Source organism: Equus przewalskii, chromosome 13, assembly GCF_037783145.1.
Source record: "Equus przewalskii isolate Varuska chromosome 13, EquPr2, whole genome shotgun sequence".
Classification (NCBI taxonomy): domain Eukaryota; kingdom Metazoa; phylum Chordata; class Mammalia; order Perissodactyla; family Equidae; genus Equus; species Equus przewalskii.
Window position 1 is genome coordinate 55048061 of NC_091843.1, and position 8175 is coordinate 55056235.

General features: G+C 38.3%; 1 long non-coding RNA gene across 2 annotated transcripts; it reads right to left on the reverse strand.

Moving 5' to 3' along the window:
- Positions 1–2388: 2388 nt before the first annotated feature.
- Positions 2389–7464, reverse strand: LOC139075123 (uncharacterized). 2 transcript variants are annotated; one of them, XR_011525185.1, is made up of 4 exons: positions 7406–7464; positions 7188–7294; positions 4424–4501; positions 2389–2517 (listed from the first exon to the last, which is right to left on the reverse strand). It is a non-coding gene; the product is annotated as an uncharacterized lncRNA (long non-coding RNA). The 2 variants fall into 2 exon arrangements; XR_011525184.1 differs by lacking the exon at positions 7406–7464 and having other exon boundaries at positions 7188–7325.
- Positions 7465–8175: the final 711 nt, after the last annotated feature.

An 8175-nucleotide genomic window follows, 5' to 3' on the forward strand; every position in this document is an offset into this window, starting at 1 on the left:
TAAACAGGCATTAATGACCTGTAATCAAGATACAAATCATTTAATAGCACAACAGTGAAGAAAGTGAATTTTAAAAAGAAAAGAAAGGAACGTTAGTACTCTAGAACATAAACACACAGAAAACTAAGTACATATTCTTCTGTAATTATTAAAATTTATTATAAATCAAATAAGAAATTAGTATTCCTGCTTCATTAGCTGGTAGCACCTGCTCATTAGACAACAGAAATATTTTTAGTTTGGGAAGAGAAAGGAGACTTCCTAAATGTGTGCAAATGAACTGCCTGCTATATTTCTAATCTTTCACAGAGCTTTAGAATCTATAAACAGGAGAAAATTGCGAAAAGACATGTCTTATCCTCATACATTGTTGGTGAAAATGTAAAATGAATCAGCCATTTTGGAAAACAATTGAGAGTTCCTCAAAATATTAAACACAAAGTTACCATACGACTCAGTAATTCCACTCTCAGGTAAATAGCAAACAGAAACGAAAATAGATGTCAACACAAAACATACCCTTATGTTCCTAGTGGTATCTTTCATAATAGCCCAAAAGTAGGAACAATCCAAATGTCGATCAGTTGATGAATGGATAAATAAAATGTGTTATATTCACACAATGGAATAGTATTCAGCAAGAAAAAGAAATGTAGTACTGCTACAGCTTGGACGCACCTTGAAAGCGTTATGTTAAGCGAAAGAAATCAATCACAAAAGACCACATACTGCATGTTTCTGTATGAAAGATTCAATAGACAAATCTATAGAGACAGAAAGTAGATTTGTCATTGCTTACAGCTGGTGAGGGAGAGAAGCATGGGGAATGACAGCAGATGAGTACTGCTTTTCCTTTTGGAGTCACAAAAGCATTCTAAAATTAGATTATGGTGATGGTTTCACAAATGCATAAATAAACTAAAACGTACTTTAAACAGGTGAATTTTATAGTACATAAATTATATCTCAATAAAGCTGTTTTAAAAAAAAAAAAGACATGCTTCACCCAGCTTAGGAACAGAATGTATAAGTTAGCATGGAAGCTGCTACAGAAAAGTAGTCAGAATTTCAAATAAAAGCCTGATTTTAATCACTGGTTGTCCGTCCCCACCCGACCCCTCAACTTTCTTCTGTTAGCAACACAGTTCAGTAGTAGCCTGTGTATTCTCCCTCTCGCTCATTGCTCTTTTTTTTTTAATTAGACAACAATGCATAGACAAAAACTCAAGGTTTATTGGGATGGGGTATATCTATAAGTTGTGCAAATGTTGGCTATTTCCCTTCTTTTAATTGGTGAATGTGAAAACTGTTTCCCCAGAACCCGCCTCTGACGGAAGCCAGTGTCTGCTGGTAACAGGAGCCTGTGGATAAGGTTTACTCTCCCTTCTGTTTGGCACAAGGAGAACAATACACAAACTGAGCCATTACTTTGCTGACAATACAGCAGATCAGCAAGAGCTGATGCTTATCTATGACTGAGAAGGCCCCACCATAGTTCTTTTTACTTAAGTAATTTAAACCCTTTTTAAATTTTTTTATCAGTAAGAAAAGAAGCTCTGCTGTTAAATTGAGGGAATAACATTCTTAGTGTCACTGAACACCAGAGGGTTGGAATCTCTACATGTCCTTGAAAAAAGATAGGTGTTATCTGCTCCTGACTGCAATATTTCAGGGGAAGAAGTTTTCTGTTGTAGTTTCTTGTGTTTTTTATTTGTCTGTCATGGGACAAACCTCATACATTCCATTCACAGGAAAGGTTTCCCAGGAAACTTCCATTCGGAGCTAGAAAAAAGATAAAGAGACGCAAACTGAGACCTAGGGGGAATGTTAATGAGGACCATGAATGTTTCTGACCTGTTGTCGGATTTACTATTGACAATGACAAGGAATATCATGTAACAGGAGCCTTCAGAAGAGTGTTTCTTTGGTACTCCACTGTATGGAACACTTGGCTAGAAGAGTTTGAACACTCTGTGTTTTATCATTTGAGCCATAAAATGCCTGTTGACAAGGAGATTCAAGTTCGCTTCTTCTTTCTTTGTCTAAGAGTCATAACAACTTTGATTCTCTCCCTCCAACATTAATGTCCCAACTCATAGGGAAAAGAATTCCACCATTCCTCTTCTGTATTCATCTTAACTACAGTCTCCTTTCCAAGTATTTTGATTCATGGTTTAAAAAATTAAGATCAGGTATCAAATAGATCTTGTTTTTCAAAGTTTCCTAAGTGAATTAAAAAAAAAATTAGAGATTACGTACTTAGAGAACACACAGATATTTTTCTTGCTGTCAGTGTTCTTTTCTTCCGTGGAGAAAAAAAATCTTCCATGATGTCTGAAAAATCCAGAGGGTATTTTCTATCAATATTTCCTAAGAGAAAATTATGAATGATCGTGATCATACCTTACATTTGTATAGTCATTCACAATGTACTCTCATGTTTCTTGTCTTATTCGAGATACCAACAGTCCTTTGAAGTCCAGAAGATCGAGTTGTTTTATAGATAAGGAAATGAGCCTACAGAAATAGAATGCTCATCAAAGACATAAAAGTAGTAACAAGAAAAGCCAAGACCACAACCCATGTCCCTGATCTCTCATCCAAAACCAATCTGGCTCTCTCAGTGAATAACCATCGCACTTAGTCCTGCCCCCACTGAAGCCTTGAGTCCCTTTCTTCTGGTAAGATCAGCCCTGCATTAAACAAAAACTACAACAACAATTTAGTCAATAGGAACGAGGATTTCCTAGGTGGAAAGTTGTCAAGAATAAATGTTGGAATTAAGAAAAAATAGAAAGATGACATCCGCAAGAGGCTAGAGGGTCATTGTAAAGGGGCCTCACTGTGCCAGCTCCTCTCTGCATGGTCAAACTTGGGCCTCCAGGTACACAGCTAAAACGCCAAGTCTGTCATAGAGCCCTGGGAATTCTGCAGCCAGAAGTAATGCTCCCTCCATGGACTCTGTGTGTCCTTTACCTATTTGAGATGCTGCTGACCATTCAGAAGGAAAGCTACACGGTATCTTGGAAAGATCACTGGATTTGGAGCCAGAAGATTTGAGTTCCAACTCTGACCCTGGGCATGCAACTTAACCCTGCTGCATTTCTGTAAAAATGTCTAGAATTTGTAGGGTTGCTGTGAGGATTAAATTAGCTAATACTTCCAAAGGCCTTGGCAAAAAGTACGTATTCAATAAATGTTAGGTATCATTATTATCAGTATTAATCTAACATACCCATTTTACAGAAAACAAACTGAGCCATAGAGAAAAGAGAAAGTTTGCACTGAAGCAAAGGTGGGTAAATAATAATAGTACCGAACTTACAGGATTGTTGTGAGGATTAAATATATGTGACATGTGCCTTACGAAGTGTAAGTTGTTTGTATACATATGCTAATACACCATTTGGAGTGCATACCCTTGAAGGCAAGAGGAATATCTTCTCTATCTTGTCCCTCCTCCAGAAGCTGGAAGAGGCCTTCCACAGAGTCAGTGCTAAATAAGTGTTAACCGAACTAGTTCTACATACAGCCACTTGAAAGGATGTCAGACATGTTATCGAGAGGTTATAAATTATCTAATTTATCAAATTTATTGACCTATGCTTCTACATATTCAACCAAGACCTCCTTTTTCATTACATTATCAACAAAACATCATTGATCATTGATTTGGTAAATGACTGGCCAGCCATCCAGTTCAGGAAGCCCTTGGAATGGTCTGGAACACTTCAATTGTTAAGGAGATAGTTTTTCTCTTGTCAATTGGGTCTAAATGTCTAACCCTCAAGCATTCATCTAGAAGTAGTATGAACTTCTTTTTCCAGGCATTCACCTCCAGGAAGACTAGGAGGCCAAAGGAAAAGCAAGGTGAAATCTCCTTAGCAATAAATACCACTCTGAATTATAGTCCTCCTATACTTGCAACTCATTGATTTCCCCCCAAATCCACAGCTCACTTCCTTTATTTGGCCCCTAGCTAACACATTTTACCTGTTCAGGACAGTTTTCAATTGAAAGATTCCCAGTAGGCCTTGCTAGGAAAGGGGGATGTGCAGGTGCCATTGGATACATCAGGATGTCCCCAGAAGAGTCTATGCTGGTGTTATGTATCAGGGAAGAGACAAAGATAGAAATGCTTGGGAAACTTAACAGATCTTTTGCTCAAGATGCGTCCTGATACTAGAATCAAAAGCTCCTGTCAGAAAGGTGTGAGTGAGCTGGCATTGCTCCTTCCCTTAGGCTGGAATTTCTTGTTCCCATCTTCATATCGGATCCACAGAAATTCACCTTAAAACTCTTTTGAAAATCGTAATCCTGTCCAGGAGTAAAGCCAAATCCAGGATGCCTACACTGAGTATTCTAGAAGTTCAGAGTCAATATTCTTTATAGTTAAGAATAAAATTTTCGAATTTTCCCTCACCTTTCCTTCTTTGTTGTCAGAGCCGTCCCAGCATCTTGAAGCAATGATCTTTCACAATTTAAACACTGGTTCCAACACCTTAGAAAGAAAAGCCAATAAGAATTTGGTTATATATTAGCAAACTGGAAATAGGACTTTGAGTCACTGGAAGAAAGTAGAAACCTATTCATTCAATTTTCTGACAAGAAAAAGCATCATTCCCTACGTTTCACACTTCAGTCCCTCTTAGAAATTATTCTAGGAACACAAGGCCAAATTATGGGCATCCAAGGACAGCCTGGCTAAACCACAAAGAAAACTAGGTGAGCAATGAACCTATTAGCATGTGTCCTCTCAGGCTGATGACTGTCATTAGGCTCCTGGAGGATGACATCATTTTCTGTAAGAGGCAGTCAGCTTGAAAATGTCAACTATCTCGGTGAATTAATTCTTGCAGCTGCTTTATGCTGCCTTCTGCTCCTCGCTAAAAGAAATGGACATATTTCATTTCTGGGATCTGTCAGACATGTTGCTGTTTTAAATATTACATTTTAAAGCCCAATCCAATCCAAACATACTGTGTTTTGAGAAGCCTGGTGGAAAAAAACATTGGCTTCAATAACGTAAAAGGTCAAGGTGTAAAACTCTATCAGCTCGTTTGAAAAATAATCCCTTTTTTTGGTTCAAATTGCTTTCATCTTAAAATGTCATTTTTTTTCAAAGACTTCCCTAGTATGAAGTTAATAGGAACACTTAAACTACACTGATGCAGTCATAAAATAGTCATATGGGGAAGCAGGGGTAGAAGGGAGGAGAAAAGGAGATGGATTTGAGAGGACAGATAATATAGCTGCAGACACAACCCATCCAAACACTCTTGCTTCTGAATGTAGCTCTTTTTCACTTCACCGGCCACATAAGAAAAAAAATAGTGTCATTTATTAATTTATTCAGTAAACATTATTGAATGTCTATATTTTTTTCAGATCCTGTGCTGGGGAAAAAATGATTTAAAGACACTTCCCACCTCTAAGAGAACTCCAAGTTCAGTGGGGGAGAGAGATGTCAAGGGAGGTAATAAAATAGTTTGAACGTTCCATAAGAGAAAGATTCAGCAGAAATTTCTGAGAAAGATTATGCATGTTTATAGACAACGACTACACAATTCTGTATGTAGGGGGGAGTAAGAGGAAATGGAAAAGAAAGACAAACAGAAAACTGTCTTTAAAAAATAACTACACAGGTATCAGGAATAACCTTCATAGATGAATAAAGCACCTGATAGTGATGTCAGAAACACCAAAAAGAGCCTTTCAGTCCCTCAAAATATCTTTCTTATCTTCTGTCTAATGTCTGAAGTACTTTGAATGGAAAACAAATACTTTAAATCCACTATTAGACTTGAAAACTGGGAGATGTAAATCATTGATTTAAATAAACATTAAAGTGTAATTGACTGATACTATGTCGTCTTTCTGATAGTGAGTTTGCAGAGAGGTGACTGGGAAAGCATCACGCCTAAAGTGATAGGAAAAGAGTAAAATTAAGGGCTATACAAAATGATATGTTTCCTTTCCTGTTTTTATTTAAATTGTTTTAATTTACAGTGAAATGCATAGATCTTAGGTGTTATCGTTTGATGACATGGTTTGATGTTATGGCTTCATGAATGCAAACACTCCATATAGCCCAGACTCCTATCAAGACCCAGAACATTCCCATCATCCCACAGAGTTTCCTCCAGTCCTTTCTAGTCAATCTCCACTGCCCTCCTGGCCAAAGGGAATCACTGTTCTGATTTCTTTCGCCATAGGTTAGTATTGCCTGCGTTCTTAAATTTTGTATAACGGAAATATTCTGTGTGCACTCTTGCTTCTGATATCTTCCACACAGCATGATGTAGCCAAGTATCATGAAGATCAGGAGTTGCTTTCTTTTTATTGCTGAGTAGTATTCCATTGTATTAATATAGCACAATCTGTTTATACAGGATCTGTTGATGGACATTTGCGTTGTTTGCAGTTTTCATGTATTATGAACAGAGCTATTATGAACATTCTTGTACAAGCCATTTTGTGGATATACATGTTAATTTCCATTGGGCAAATAACTAGGAGTGGGGGGCCAGCCCCGTGGCCGAGTAGTTAAGTTCACGTGCTCCACTTCGAAGGCCCAGGTTTTCGCTGGTTCGGATACTGGGTGCAGACACAGCACTGCTCATTAGGCCACGCTGAGGCAGCATCCCACCTGCCACAACTAGAAGGGCCCACAACTAAAAAATATACAACTATGTACAGGGGGGATTGGGGGAGAAAAAGCAGGAAAAAAAAAAGAAGATTGGCAACAGTGTTAGCTCAGGTAACAATCTTTAAAAGAAATAAATAAATAACTAGGAGTGAATGCTAGGCTATAAGGTAAATGCGGGTTTTAACATTTTTAGCGGGATTTATCATGGAAGTAGGGGCATGTAAACTCAACCCACGAGCATGAGATAGAAAAGGAAATAAGGTCCCCCCAGGTCGTGGAAAGAGGATAGGCAAAAGCAGGGGGTAGGGAAGTGGCTGTGCAATTTGGGAAGGTGAACAGTCAGATGTGAATCATAAGGTGCAGGGAGAGCATTCTTTCTGGCAAACAGCTCCTGGGATGTTTCCAAAGTCTGTGTTATTGTTAACAGAGTCTACAGAGTCTGAAATAATTACTGGAACTTCTGAAAGTGTTACTAAGCTTTTCAGAAAGCGTCATTATTTCTGGGAAGCCTAAGAATATAACAAAAATAAAATCCTACCTCTTGCTCAAGTGTCTGTTTCCAGACCTGATTTGGTAGAAGAGGTATCCAGCCGAGTGTTGGAGATTGGTCCCACCACTGTCATCCAGGCATCATTTCCATTGCATCTTAAGAAAAGGATCTGAATTGGAACAAGTCTTCCCCTCATGGGACCCAGACTCGACTATTTGATAGCACAAGTCAGTTCTCTGCCCCATTTTGCACACTCAGGTCTGTACCTAATTGCTGTGGGATCCCCAGAGTTGGAGATAAAATGCATCAACTTGCTGGCTGGAATGTATACTGTTCAAATACTATCAGTACAGTCTGTTTTGCCAAAGCCTCCTTGAAGTTTATTATTAACTTCTTTCAATGGGTTGGGATTCTTATGTATTACCTTTGATCACTCAAAAGGGAAATGAAAGGTTGTTAAATGATTCAATCTACTCTCTGGTTTTTTCTACCCCAACACATAATTAAGGACTGAGAGCAGGATTGCTATCTCTACATTATTTTTCTTGATTCTACCAACTGTTCTCCAAGAAAAGAGATTCCCAAACCACAAATTCACCCCAAAGGACACTAAATCTCAAGAAAGATGTATAATATTCATAAAAATTAAATACAACACAATAACAACAATAACACACACACACATTTATCCTAGGAGTCTCTGAAACAACAGACAGTCAACAAGTGACCATGTAGATAAGAGTTACGTACTATCCCCACCTCTTGCTTCTAAAGGGATCTTGTGTGTCCCTAGAACTCCTGTTATTCATAAAGCCAGTCACACACAGGATCAGACAGTCTGGGCTAGGTGACACTGCAATTACAGGGGAAAAAAATTCAGTGACATACAAAAACAGAGGCTTAGTTCTTACACTACTCATTTGCTCTAGAGTGCTGGCGAAAGGCTAAGGGATTAGGAGCCTTGGGACCTTCTACGAATAGCCACATGTCCTGGGTCAAGACTTTCACCCTCTCTGAACTGAATTACTTTATCTAT